At 41.4% G+C, this 13,823-nt stretch overlaps 1 pseudogene; it reads left to right on the top strand.

The window, feature by feature from the left end:
* The first annotated feature begins 1,926 nt into the window (after window positions 1-1,926).
* Window positions 1,927-2,516, top strand: LOC116885093 (annotated as a pseudogene).
* Window positions 2,517-13,823: the final 11,307 nt, after the last annotated feature.

Below are 13,823 nucleotides of genomic sequence, written 5' to 3'. Positions count from 1 at the left end.
CTTTATCGTATGGAACTGACATTCCAGGCAAGGGGACACATAGTAAATAAACATTATTTCATGCAAAGTAATGCTGTAATTGAAAAAGAAGCATTGCAAGATCTGAGGATGTAAGTCTGTGGTAAAGTATTTGACTACCATATATAAACCCTGAGTTTAATCCCCAGCACTTAAAATAAAAAGGAACGAAGGAAGGAAAGACATAGAAAGAGAGAAAGAAAGAAGGAAGGAAGGAAGGAAAGAAGGAAGGAAGGAAGGAAAAAGAAAGAGAAAAGGAAAGCAAGGAAAAAAGAAATAGAAAGATTGCATATAGAATTGTATAGAATAAAAGAGATGCACAGGCAGGGATAATGGTGAGATATACTGTATTATTTTTAGACAGAAGACTCATCATTGTTTATTCAAAATGTAGCATTGTACAGAAAAAATTAAACCATGGTGTAAAATGGAAAATAAAGTCCTAGGGAGAGAAAATTATTAAATTATGCCAATTCTCCTAGGCGACAATATCTTGTACAATATTGTACAGAGATCATCCCTCTTATATTCATTTAACAGATATTTATTAAACACCTACTATATTCCAACCACTGATCCCAGATCTGGACCTTCTAATTCGGACAATCTGTCTACCACGAGCTAAAGGAATAAATACAGTGTCAAGCTTTAAAAGTACTATGGAGAAAAGTAAGTAGGGAGGGACTGCTGTCCAAATCCAGGTGAAGAAATGATGTTATATAAATGGAATTCAGAGGGAAGCTATCTATTAGAAATAAAAGCAAAGAAATTTTATGCCAAGGACAGAATGGGGCAAACCAAAGTCATGGGAGCAGTAGAAATGGTTTGAAGTAGAGAGAAGGAAGTCGTTCATGGGAGTTTCTCAGCTTCCTCACTCCAATAAAGAGTCCTAGCCTCAGAGCTGATAGGAAACCAGGAAGAGTTGTAGGGGGAAAGAAAATGTTGATTGACAGTTGTGGAGAACCTGATTGAAAATCAACAGGACAGGAATTAAGAGCAGAATTGCTTAGCTGGCTGATCTACTCGTATGGTGCACTCACTCCACGTCCACCCGGTGGCTTGGCTCACCCACCAGAGGGTGGCATGGCTCACCCACCAGAGCACACCTTTGTTGATCTGCTCTGGTCACATCTGGGCTTGGATGCTGTGCTTTTGTAGGGTCTTTGCTCATCCAGCATACAAATTCCCCTCTCAGTTCTCCCAATCTAGAAATGTGTGACCAGATTAAAAAATAAAAGTTTTAATTAAAAATGTAAGACTTCCACGTACCTATCTATATAGGTAATATATAGAAAATATATTAATATTTATTAATTTTAATATATTAGAATATTTAGAAAATAGTCTGTCTGATAAATGTGTAACAGCAAAATTGCTGTAAGGATCATTTCATCTCCCTACATATTTATCACTTTTTTATCATATAACATCTTCTTTTAAAGTGTTTTTGTTGTTGTTTTCAATAACATTTGGAAATGTTAGGAAATTCCGTTACCACTGAGATACATCCTTGGCCACTAAAAACCTTTCTTGCACATACATTTACTTTGAAGCATAATGAAAACCATATCACATGTATATAAAGCAGCAAGATCTTTAGCTACTGCTTAAGTAAAGAACTAGAAATGGAGGTGGAGAGGTGGCTCGGCAGTTGTGAGCATGGCCTGCTCTTCCAGAGGACCCCTGTTCAGTTCTCAGCACCCATGTGGTGGATCACAGCTCTATCAATTCCAGGCTCCAGAGATCAAACATGCCTTCCAGAGACATCAAACATGCATGTAGTACACCTATATACATACAGATACTCACATGTACACATAAAATATAAAATACATCATTTTTTAAAAGGCCACCAGCAAGATTTTCAAGCTGGGCTGTTCTTTCACATGTGCCTGAGACTGTGATGTCATGACCCCCAGACCAAGTTTGTGCAGTTCCCAGACAGGGGAGGTGCACACTGTGCTCCTCCATGAGATTGACGTCATCAACTCTGGTACTCAGGATTTCCTGGCCCTCGTCTCAGGAGACACAGGGGGAGATCAAGTCAGAAGTCCGATAACACTACAATGCCAAGGTGGCTGAGTGCAGAGAGGAAGGCAAAGCAGAGCTCATCCCTGGGGTGCTGTTCATCGACGAGGTCCAACATGCTGGACAGTGAGAGTTCCTCTTCCCTCACCCAGGGCCTAGAGGGTGACATGGCCCCTGTCTTCATCATAGCCACCATCTGAGGCATCACCTAGATGTGACGAGCCAGGTACGGTCTCCATGGCATCCCAATTGACCTGCTAGACCACTTGCTCATTGTGTCAATATCCCCCTAGGTCCTGGGCATCCACTGAGGAGGAAGAAGTAGAGATGCGCGAGGACACCTGCGCAGTGCTGACCCACACTGGGATGGAGACCTCCCTGCGCTACGCCATTCAGCTCATCACAGCCGACAGCCCCATGTGCGGGAGAAACGAAAGGGTACAGTGGTTCCAATGGATGACATTAACTGATGTCATCCTCCTGGATGAATCCCACTCTCACGGTGCGTGAAGGAAGACCAGGACGCCTTCCTCTCCAAGGAGCTCAGAGGTGAAGCAATGGACATCTGAGATGACACTCCACCCCAAGTCTTCCCACGCCATTTTCTACAAGTTCCGACAGTGCGATTTTGTATAAAACAGTTGAAAACTGGAAAAAAAGAAAAAAAACCCATAGCATTCTAGACAGAAAAGACGATCATGTAGAATTGCTAAAATAGGAAGTCTGTACATGGTCTAAGACTCAGAGGAACGAGACAAGTGATACTGTGAAGATGAGGTCACATGGACATAGGCACACAGCAGGTCATCGTCATGACAGAATAACTGAAACACCAACTTCCAGGAGCAAGGAAGGTAAGGTCATGCTGAGACCAGTTCCTATTGAAGGCCGCTCTAAGAGTCTATGCTTGATATCTCAGATTCTGACTACTCCACCAGGAAGCACAGAGCCAGGACCTGGATTCGACTGCAGCCCAGCACCTCCCCCAGCAACCCCGTTTCTCCAATGAGGCCTCAATTCCGCAGCCTCTCTGAGCAGTGCCATCATTTGGGGACCAACTGCTCAAGCACAGAAGATGATAGGGACATTTTATATTCAAACCATAACATATGGGATTTGAATTTTAAGTTTATGGAAACTGTTGAAAGATTTTGAGTCATATATATTACAGCCACCGTCAGACTTTCTGAAAAGGCTGTTAGTATAATACGGAAGCTGAAAGAAAGGGCAAACAGCAAACAACAAGAATAGTCAGGAGGATATTTCAGTGGTCTAGGCCGGAGATGCTGTGTGTTGAGGGGTGGGGGTTGGAGATGAACAATGATCTGAAAGGGAATAATACAACAGAGACAAGTTAAGGAGGACTCTAAGGTTCTGAGCCTGAGAAATCACATGTGTAGTTTTGTTTCTGGAGCTCACTGAGGACGGAGTACACTTTAAGGGTGCTTCAGACATGAGTTAAGTTTGAAATGTGTATCACACAGTCCAGTGACTAAGTTGTGGAGGTTATTGGAAGAAAGATGTTTGTGGGGAAAGAGCAAGGGACGAACTGGTGAGTATGTGTTCTCCCTGCAAAGGAAAATAGATTATTAAAGACGGGAAAATTAGCCCTCTGGTTCTCTAAAGTCTACAGGTAAGAATGAAGGTCGGGGTCATGAGAAACAATAGCTTCTCCATCAGGAAAAAAAAATGCTGTGCTTTCTCTAAAGACAAGTAAACACTGTTTTGACATTTGAAATGTTATTAAGAACATTTTCTTTCTTTTCCTTAATTAATGTATTAATTCACCTTACATCCTGATTGTTGCCCCCCCCATTTCCCCATCTCCTTCCCCTCTGAGAAGGTGGAGTCTCCCCATTAGGTATCCCCCCCCTCTGGCATGGGTAGGGACATCCTCTCCCACTGAGGCCAGACAAGGCAGCCCAGTAAGGGGAATGGGATCACAGGCAGGTAATGGCTTTCGGGAACAGTTTTCAGAGAATAAAAGTGACCAACTTGCTAAAGGACTGCTGAAGATGGAAAAGCTTGACAAAACTGAGGCTCACCTCAGTCACTCTAGCCTGAGTTTCTCCGATTGTGGAAGCAAAAGAACTAGAGGCTGACCAGAGGAAGAAGGCAAAGAGGGAGAACAGAGATGGTTTGCATTTTGCTGAGAGTGGAGCTGAAATGTGCAGACGGTCGATACCTGGGAGTAAGGGTTCTAAAGACATTTTAAGAGTAGAGCTAAGACAACAGTTTTGTACGCGGAAGGGAATGAGTCAACAGAGGTAGTTTGACGGTGCCGAGGAGTAGAGCACAAGTGCGAGGATATGGAACCTGGCGCTTGAGTTATTTTATGTAACACCATCCAGTGCCGTACGCATGAGGCCAATCAATTCCTTCTGCCCCTTAAAAATTGAGAACGAGTTGCCCTCAGTAGAAATGAGGCTAGTTCACCCAGGGTAACAGCTAGGAAAGGGTAGACAAACGGGCTCTTCATGCATACCGTAAGTGATCTGTCGTCGATAAACCCCGACCACTTGTTTTAAGAGGCTAGTTTAAATGAAAAATGTCTTATATAAAAAAGATTCACTCATGAGTGAAAATGACATGAGGAATGGGAAGAGGTGGAGACCACCGGCCACAAGCATCACCTTACAGTGGGCACGTAGCACAGAAGCAAGGAGGAACAGTGGGGAGAAGTTCTAATCCCTTATGTTCATGCTTCAGTTCTCAGCTCACCAGCGTCTCCCTAGACTGCAGACCTCACCCCAGTTTCTTGATGCCAGTGAAGATCAGGATCATTAACCTGAGTATTTGAATCTTTTCCCAAAAGTATGACAACATTCTCTTGGAGCTCTTCCTTCACAAGCTACAGAACCATTTTGGTTTAGCCCAATAAGAAGTAGTTAAGAGAGCACATGGAGAACATGATGTATTTTCTGACGTCTTCCCTCGGTCAGTGTCTCATTCCAGATGCCCTATGCACTGTATGCAGGCACTGTTCTGATGCCCTGTGGATGGGTTCTCTGTTGCTGTTGCTTTGTCTTGTTGGGTGGGGCTGATATTTGAATCAGTTTGTCTGGCCTCAGTGGGAGAGGAACCGCCTAGTCTCACAGAGACTTGAAGTGCCAGGGTTAGAGGGCTGGACACCCAGGGAGCCACTACCCTCCCAGAGGAGAAGGAGAGACAAAGAAGGAAAAGACTGTGGGAGGGGTGGCCGGGAGGAGGACGGTGAGCAGGATGTAAAATGAATACATAGGAAAAAAAGTTAAATTAATTTTTTTTTAAAAAAAAAAAGGCATATTGTGCTTGGTAATTTGGGTAATTTTGGTAATTTGGGTAATCCTGCCTCAGAAAAAGATAAGGATCTCGTTGTGGTTTATATGTATCTGCCAGAGACAGATACAGGAAAGTTGATCCCTGGTGCAAATGTCAGAATCAAGGGCTTCACAGACCCTCTGACCCCCATGCATGTGTCTCTGGGACTCCTGCTCATCACCAGGCCCTGAACGGCCTCGTCGAGACACAACCAGTGTGTACCCCGACTATCATTTCACCACTCGTTAGGTTACTAGGTTACCATGGAAAGGGGAAGGAATACAGAGAGGGAGGGAAGAAAGAAGGAAGGAGGGGAAGTTGTCTCCTCCCACTCTCACTGGCCTCAGCATAGAGACTGGTTGGTCACTCTGAAAGAGAAAGACCCGGACAGACAGTTGGCAGACTGCTGTGGTCCAGCTTAAAGAGTACAGATCTGAAGTGAGAGGATTCAAGTTGGCTCCAATTCCCACCAACCACAACCCCAGACACCCTCAGCATTTAGACATTTTTTTAAGTGATTCGTCCTTAAAATATTCCCACGTACCTTGGTAAATATTGTAGAGCTCATGTACTTACCTCTGAACATACTTATTACCTAATTTTTACATTTAACTACGTACACACATTAATCAATAAGAACAGGGAAAATATATCAGTGGTTGTTAAACCTGGTTAATAATAGAAACACCTGGGGATGTTGTTAAAATTTATAGTTTTAGATTTCTCCATAGACATACCTGTTGTGGTTTGCCCTGGAGTTATCTGTATTCTGATGCTCTCCCCATTTAATTTGTATAATACAGGTGAGAGCTGGTACAGGACAGAACGAGGTCTGTCGTTGGACGAGAAGGAAGGATGGGCGGGAGAAAAGGTTTAAGAGTAGCTGTGGGACAACATGGAAGCTGATGGTAAGATTCCACGCTGGTCCCTAGTAACTAGAAATTGGTTCAGTACTGTGTAAGTTCAGGAGAAAAACAACAACTATAACAGGTCGATGACCTGTCTTGCCACTGTTTCTTAACCCTGATAATGGTCCCAAGAGCTTTCATCCTCTGGAGTGGCCCTTAAATATCACATAGCAGTGTCTGGTTACTTTTGTAACATTTGTGCTACTGCTGAATGAGGGTTCATGCCTTGCCAGGCTGGTCACTACAGGAAACTCACCGTGTGTACATCAGGGTAACATTGATTGTTTTATTTAAGATTTTTCAATAAATATTATGTAATTAAATATGTATGTTTATAATGAGATAATTGATAAAATGGATTAAATTAAAATTTACTCTCATGACAAAAAAAAATTCCATGCTGTACCTTTACAGGTTGTTATGAATGTTCTTAAGGGATGGATGTGTACAGGACTTTGTATGTTTAGGTAGGCAATTATATCTTATCAACTGGATCAGAGGTTATTGTGTTGTGTGTTTTTTCTTGTAGCAATTTAAGCTTAAGAGAGTGTGCGGCGGCTAGAGACACTGGGCCGCCATGGAATTAGGATGTGTGTTGCTGGCATGGAAACCTGCCTTGGGAACTGCAGAGAGAGGCCTTCGGCAGTGTGATATGGGATGGAGCAGAGCAGGTGAGAAGCTTTGCTGACTGAGACTTAAGATATCCAGCAGATATCTTGGGGCACTGCAGTGCCAGATCTAGTGGGGGACACAAGAAAACATTTCATTTTTTTTATAATTTACAACAACACATACCATATCAAAATATCTAGGGGCAGCAACCTACGCAAAATTTTTCACATATTATTCTTAAAATTGGCTTGGCTTGGAATCCCAACCATACTTAAAATAAAAACTATTCGGTGATATGTTGTGGCCTAGTACTTCTGTACTTCTGATTAAGACTAATATTAGCACCTATAAAATAATCTAGATTTTTAATAAAGAAACAAGGGGTTAACTTATTCCACACTGTGGTGTGCAGGCACTTATAGATGGCCAGCATCCTCAGCAGCCCCACTGAGGAAGTGCCAGTAGAGCAACGACTTAGAGCAAATTCTGTTCTCATTTACATGCTCAGAACCATTAAAGGGAGATTTTACAGCTCACGCTCATTTTAAGCACCATGGATTTATGAGTATAGCTGCTTCCACTGTTTCAAAAACTTTATTGAGAATTCTATATCTTCCCGCAGTCCTTTAATATGGAGATGATGTAATGTATTCAGAAACAGGGATTGGGGGAGGGTGAGAAATTAAGGAGAATATAAAACACAATATAGTTGCGCCAGCCTTCAGAATAACATTTTCTTTAACATCTGTTGTGACTTTATAATTGAAGTATGAGAATTAATTTTTGCTCTTCAGTTTTCCCCTGGAAGAGAAAGAAAATGTAAGAGGTATTTTTAAAAAGCAAAGGTAACTGAGACTTTCTATAAATACATCTCATTTCTTCAATCTCTTCTGGTCGAAGCTTTGACCGTTCCATACCAGTTCTTAGTAACGTGCGTAAGACGTGCCACTTTTTCTAAAAGGTTAAGTCATACTCTGCGCCATGCCTAAGCATGACTGTGCTCCTTTCTGAAGGTGACATTGACGTTAGGTCTGTTTTTATAAGAGAATAAAGCAGCGTGCTTCAGCTGAGGCTGCAGTTGCCTGCCTCTGACTGCTAGAAGGACCAGTTCCTCCCTTGACAGATCTACTGGACAGAAAAGTCATCCTAGGGACACCAGTGTGACTTCAGGATCACCACCAGTCAAGACGCTGCTCCTTGAATAGACCATAAAAATATTTAATTTTTATATCCAAATCCAAGCTCAACCAAAATAGAAATTACAAACTTGATTTATCCTTCTTATATTCTATTGAAGGTATGACAATTCTCCATGCTTTCCTATGCAAGCTTTCCACATAGCTTTCTGGATTCCAAACTCCTGCCTCATCTACTCTCAAATCATACTGAAGTTAGTACTTACAAATGCTCCCTAAAAGCTGATGGGACCCTAGCAATAATGAATGCTGCATTTCTCCAGATGTTAACACAGGGCTACATTTACTACTATCCCCTGAAACCATCCACTGATCCCTGACTTACAACTAATTTCTGCTTGTGGTGGACTGAATGAAAGTGGCTTCCGTAGGCTTGTATATCTGAATGCTAGGCCCTTGGTTGTTGAATCTCTTTGGGAAGCATTAGGAGGTATGGCCTTGCTGGAGTCACTGGGTGGGCTTTGAGATTTGAAAGACCAAGGCATTCTTAATTCATATTCTCTCTCTCTCTCTCTCTCTCTCTCTCTCTCTCTCTCTCTCTCTCTCTCTCTCCTCTCTCTCTCCCTCCCTCCTTCCCTTCTTCCTTTCTTCCCTTCTTCCCTGCCTCCCTCCTTCTCTCCTTTCTTCCCTTCCCCCCTCCCTCCCTCCCTCCCTCCCTGCGCCTGTGTCTCAGGATGCAGGCTCTCAGCTCCTCCTCCAGTGTCTGACTTCTTGCCGCCATCTGAGACTGTAAGCTCTCAATAGACTCTTTCTCCTAAAAGTTGTCTTGATCACGGTGTCTCATTATAAGAAAAGGAACTGAGACACTGCTTCTGCCATTAGAACTAGAGTTCAAGTACTAATGGTTCTCACTTTCCTGATAATTAAAATAGAACCATCTGTCATCTCTGTTAGAAACTGGTGGATCTACAACAGTTCTTCGGGTGTGAGGAAACGCCCTGTTGTTTCTTTGTGCAGCCATTCTAAGGGCACAAATAGAACCCGCACATCCAATCCCAAATGAGGGAGCTGATTGGAACCACTCCTGTGGGAGGAAACACAGGTTTGTGGATCAGCAGAGGAGACCGTCATCTGGCATGCCTTGCCTTCAGTTTGTGTGCTCAGAACTCATGTCTGCCACCATAGAAAAGCCACTGCCTTTAGCCACCCAACTTCTGTCCAAGCAATTCCTCTGGTTCTAGATCTTTTTGCCCTTTATGGTAATTTATATCATGATTATGTCATTGAATCTTTTATGCCTACCCTAGATTTGGCCTTACTGAAGACCTGCCCCAGTAGATGTGTCTAATATTTGACTTGAGAGTCTCTTCTGCCCTTCAGAGTCCCCAGATTCCAAATGCAAAACTTTCTCCTTGTCTTGGCAACCTTCAAGTCCTACAGTTGTGATGCTATAAGAAGACCAAGTGTGACTAAGGGCTATTAGTAGACTTTATCACTTTGGATGGCGAGCTCTAATTAACAGACGCAGGTCCTATGAAAGAATATGTACACATGAGCACACAGACACACATGTAGGAAAGACGAAATGACAAGTTCTCCAGCAGAACAAAGGATGCAATGAGAGGTTTTCCTTTGCAGGGAAATTGCAGTGCAATTTCCTGCCTAACAGTAGAGTGGGTATTAAGTTACTCAGTAAATCAATGGCTGTCAGTCACAGCATGCGACAAATCTCCAACCCCCAACCTTAGAAGTGAGCACTCCAATATTAGCATAAATGTGATCATAATCACAAGTAGGTAAGTAGACAGGTAAATCTTTTTTATGGCCAGTGACCTTTCTTATTTCAGTATGGCATTCTATTATATATGCATACCTAGTTCGCTTAGAAATTACATATTAATAATAATGACAGAAGACTTGCATTCTGGTCAGTGTTCCCTTATTTGCTATGTATAGAGTTTTAAATGAATAACAATAGCAAAGTTTGCTCAGTGTTATTCGCTACCAGTATTTACTCTGTAAAATGCCATAAGGCATGTTCAGTATAAAGGATATTATAAAAAAGTGCAGTTTGGTCTTATTACTATTATAGGTAGATCACCTGTAGATATACTTTAAAGATAAAATAAAATTATTCACCAGTATCTTTCATAAGTAAACAGTACTGGGTGAGATAATAAAAAGAAAGGATGAAAAGGAAACACCTTTTCCTAACTATCTAAGAAACACATTTGTGTTTAATAAACACATAATGATATCATTAATTTTTAAAGTATCTTCTTCATAGCTGTTTTTCTTCATATTTTCAGTTCCCCAGTGTAAGCTTTGATGTTTTCGTCATATTGTGAATTCCCACAGTTTATAAATGGCTTACGTTTTTGAGAAATTCTTTATTTTTACCAAAGTGCCATTATATAATCAAGGCTACTTTCAGAATTCATGATCCTCCTGCTTCAACTTTTCCAATCCTAGGGGTACAGGTGAGTGTATATCACCATGATAGTGTAAGTTGTTTTTCTCCCAGAAACTGTAACAGATACTTAAATGCACAGAATAACAATGTGGCCTCAGTGCAGTGTTACAGGGGAAGACCTAATTCTTGGACCCTAAAGAAATGGAAACTTCTCTGTAGGCAAAATGACACTGCCAATGCTCCCAAGGCCTTTCCTCTGTTCATGTCAAACACTGAAGAGTTGTCCCTACTTTCAACAAAAGAATCCCAAAGCCTCTAAAACCAGACTCCAGCTTCTTCCCTAAAACTTTGCTCATGAACCACTCTCTAGATTACAATGCATGGCAGAGTGCAAATGTGGCATAGTTGCCATACTGCATTGTTTAGGGACTAATGACAAGGAGAAAGTCTATAGATTCTGTGCAACTCCACCCCGCCCCAAATACTTTCAATCAACATCTGGGAACATGCAGGCATGAGAGCCAACTCTTAGCAATCACCACCTTGCTTGTCTTCAGGCACCGTTAGGCTTGCATCCTTCAACTAGTTGTTTCCTTCTTGTACCTTACATGAATACCAGGTATCCTGTTGCATTTGCCTTTTTTTTGTAATTTGCATTTTATTTTAAACATGCATCCATGATTAGCATATAGATGTATGTTGTTCCTTTTAATTATGTAATGTGACCTAACAAAAGCTATATATGTATTCTTTTTTTTTTTGTTGGACATTTGGACAGTTTACAGTTTGAGATTTATAAAACTGAAACAGTGTGGGTTTTCAGAGCAATAAACGAATATCAGTCAGAGATAGTGTACAAGTCAAACTTCCATTCTGCTGGTATCAAGCATCCTGATGACATTGCAAATATCAGCATCATCATTGTGATATGCATACTATAATTCTTATGCATAAATAAGACCTATGGTAGCATGCCCTGTGCACATATCTGTTGAGTATATGCCTCTATGAGGAATTTCAGTCGCAAGATATATATAGCCTCAATTGTCCATAAATGATACCAGGGTATAGTATTAACATATAACATATAACAATAGAGAAATAAGTTCTTTATTGTCATTTGTCCAGCAGTCAGGTCTCAATGCAAATGTTATGACATTGGGCATCCCATTTAAAGCACACACAAGCAGCACTCTTCTTCCTACACTGTCTTGCCTGCTGCTCTTAGCAATTTCTTTTAAGCTCATGATCGCTATTTGATATCAGGTTGTTTGTTCCTGGCTGCTCCAACTGAAGGCAAGTAGGAACATCGTCTTGACCGAGACAAGGAGCTCATCTGGAACACAATAGACCCCTGAGAAATATTTGTTGAATGATGGCTGTCAATGTTACAATAATGCCAGTAGAAAAGATGTCACAGGATATAAAATTTAAATATCCTATTGAAAGGAACAATACTTTCTGAAGAGGAATTTCATGATCCATGAAATATGTTTAACAGTTAGTATTCAAAAATAATTATCATTTAAATTATCTTGTATTGTGATTGTCATAATACATGTAGAATAAATTGTCCTGACTCGTGAACATGGGGAGCACTAACATTGCCCATCCTGCGTGAGAAAACAGGTGCCTGTAAATAAAGACTTCTTGTCATTTCGAGTAGAGCCCATAACAATCGATTGGCATGCCTGCCATAAATAATAATGCACGGTTTCTCTAGGAATCCAGCACGTAATTGATGCTCTAGTCTGAAGAAACTCAGGCCTGTGATTGTCTGATATCTATGGCATCCTCCAGCCAACTTTATTGTCTTGCGCTTGGAATAAATATTTCAAGCTAGCACTTGGAATAAATATACATGAAATTTTATTTCGCACTCAGCCTCTGTATAATAAAAAACAGTAGTGCATGACTCGAGGAATATGCCCAGTCCTGTCATTGCACCTCAACAGCAAGGTCATAGTGACAAACACCCAGTCAGGGAGTGGGAGGTCACTTCCTTGCTGGAACAGGAACAACTCCCACAGTGAGTCTAAATATTTGAGGCAGGCATTGATTATTAGGCTATAGTTCATGATAGACCACTTCTCAAAGCCCCAAATCACTAAGCGCTACTATGACAATGATTGAATGGTGATGGTCAGCGTTCCAACCTCTAGACTGGTCCATGGCTCCCTTTGTTTTAAGGGTGTTGTGGGCAGGTGACTACCAACCTGACACAGTTAACTGGGCCTGGGATGAGAGTCTGACTCAAATCTGGCAATGGCCTGTGTGGTGACACAGCCACCAGGGCTGCTCCACTCTGAAAAGTTACTAAGTAAGTTGAGTTATCTCCCACAGGGAGTCTAAATGCAGAACCCAGACTGCATTAGAGGGAGAAGGCGGGCGAGCATAAAGGAAACATGATAGAACATGTGGTTTTAACTATAAAACTCGGGATATACAAATCACAGTTTTATTTCTTCTGTAATCCTACAAATATTAAAATTATTCATGAGGCTGGGAAATAAAAACAAATAAAAGCTATGAGAATTATCTTATGCAGCAATCTACTAATCTTTGATTTAAAGTCTCATGCACCAGCTGCTATGCAGACAACAAACTCACAGAGAAGGCAGAAATCTACAGAGAGGGAAGTCAGTAGAAGCCACATGGTGACAGAGTCTGTGTGGTAGGAGAAAGCAAAACTCAGGCGGCAGCAAACAGAAGGGGGGAGAGTTGTGACCTAAAGAGGTTGCAACCTAGAATTTTTAGAAGTCATTATATAATCACGGGGTGTTAAAATAATGTTAATAATAATGCTAACAAGACTGAACCCCCAGTGAACGTGATTGTTGGGGGAAGGGTGGTAATGGGGGGAGGATGGGGAGGGGAAGCCCATAAAGAAGGGGAGGGGGATGTTGGCCTGGAAATCGGGAAGGGGAATAACAATTGAAATGTAAATAAGAAATACTCAAGTTAATAAAGATAAAAATAATAATAATAATGCTAACAAAGCCAAAACTATCATTGTAATCAAGTGAATCACAAGAGTCCTTATGATTTTTGAGAGATTACTAAATGACTAAGTCCATAGTCTTCCTCTCACTAAAATTTTGGTGTGAGAATTAAACCTGAGATTTGAATTCTAAGTGAATTACCTCCAATGCCAGAGAGTTTCCAATTTGGTAAATCTGAGGTATGCCCTAGGGACCTTCTGTTTATAGAGCTAAGCTTGAACGCCATCCCCATCCCTAAATTGTCTCTTATAAAAACACTGTCTAAAATATCCCGCACTTGTTGTGTATTCTTTAGAACCAGAAAGAAAAGTCTACCTGATATAGATGCTATGTGTAACTTCAACCTTGCATGTATAGCCCAGGCTTGGAACATCCAAGACACATGACTGAAAGGGTTTTTGAATTG

Source organism: Rattus rattus, chromosome 1 (genome assembly GCF_011064425.1).
Source record: "Rattus rattus isolate New Zealand chromosome 1, Rrattus_CSIRO_v1, whole genome shotgun sequence".
Taxonomy (NCBI): Eukaryota; Metazoa; Chordata; class Mammalia; order Rodentia; family Muridae; genus Rattus; species Rattus rattus.
Note: the sequence above shows the minus strand (reverse complement) of the source record. Positions and strands in the feature narration are given on the sequence as shown.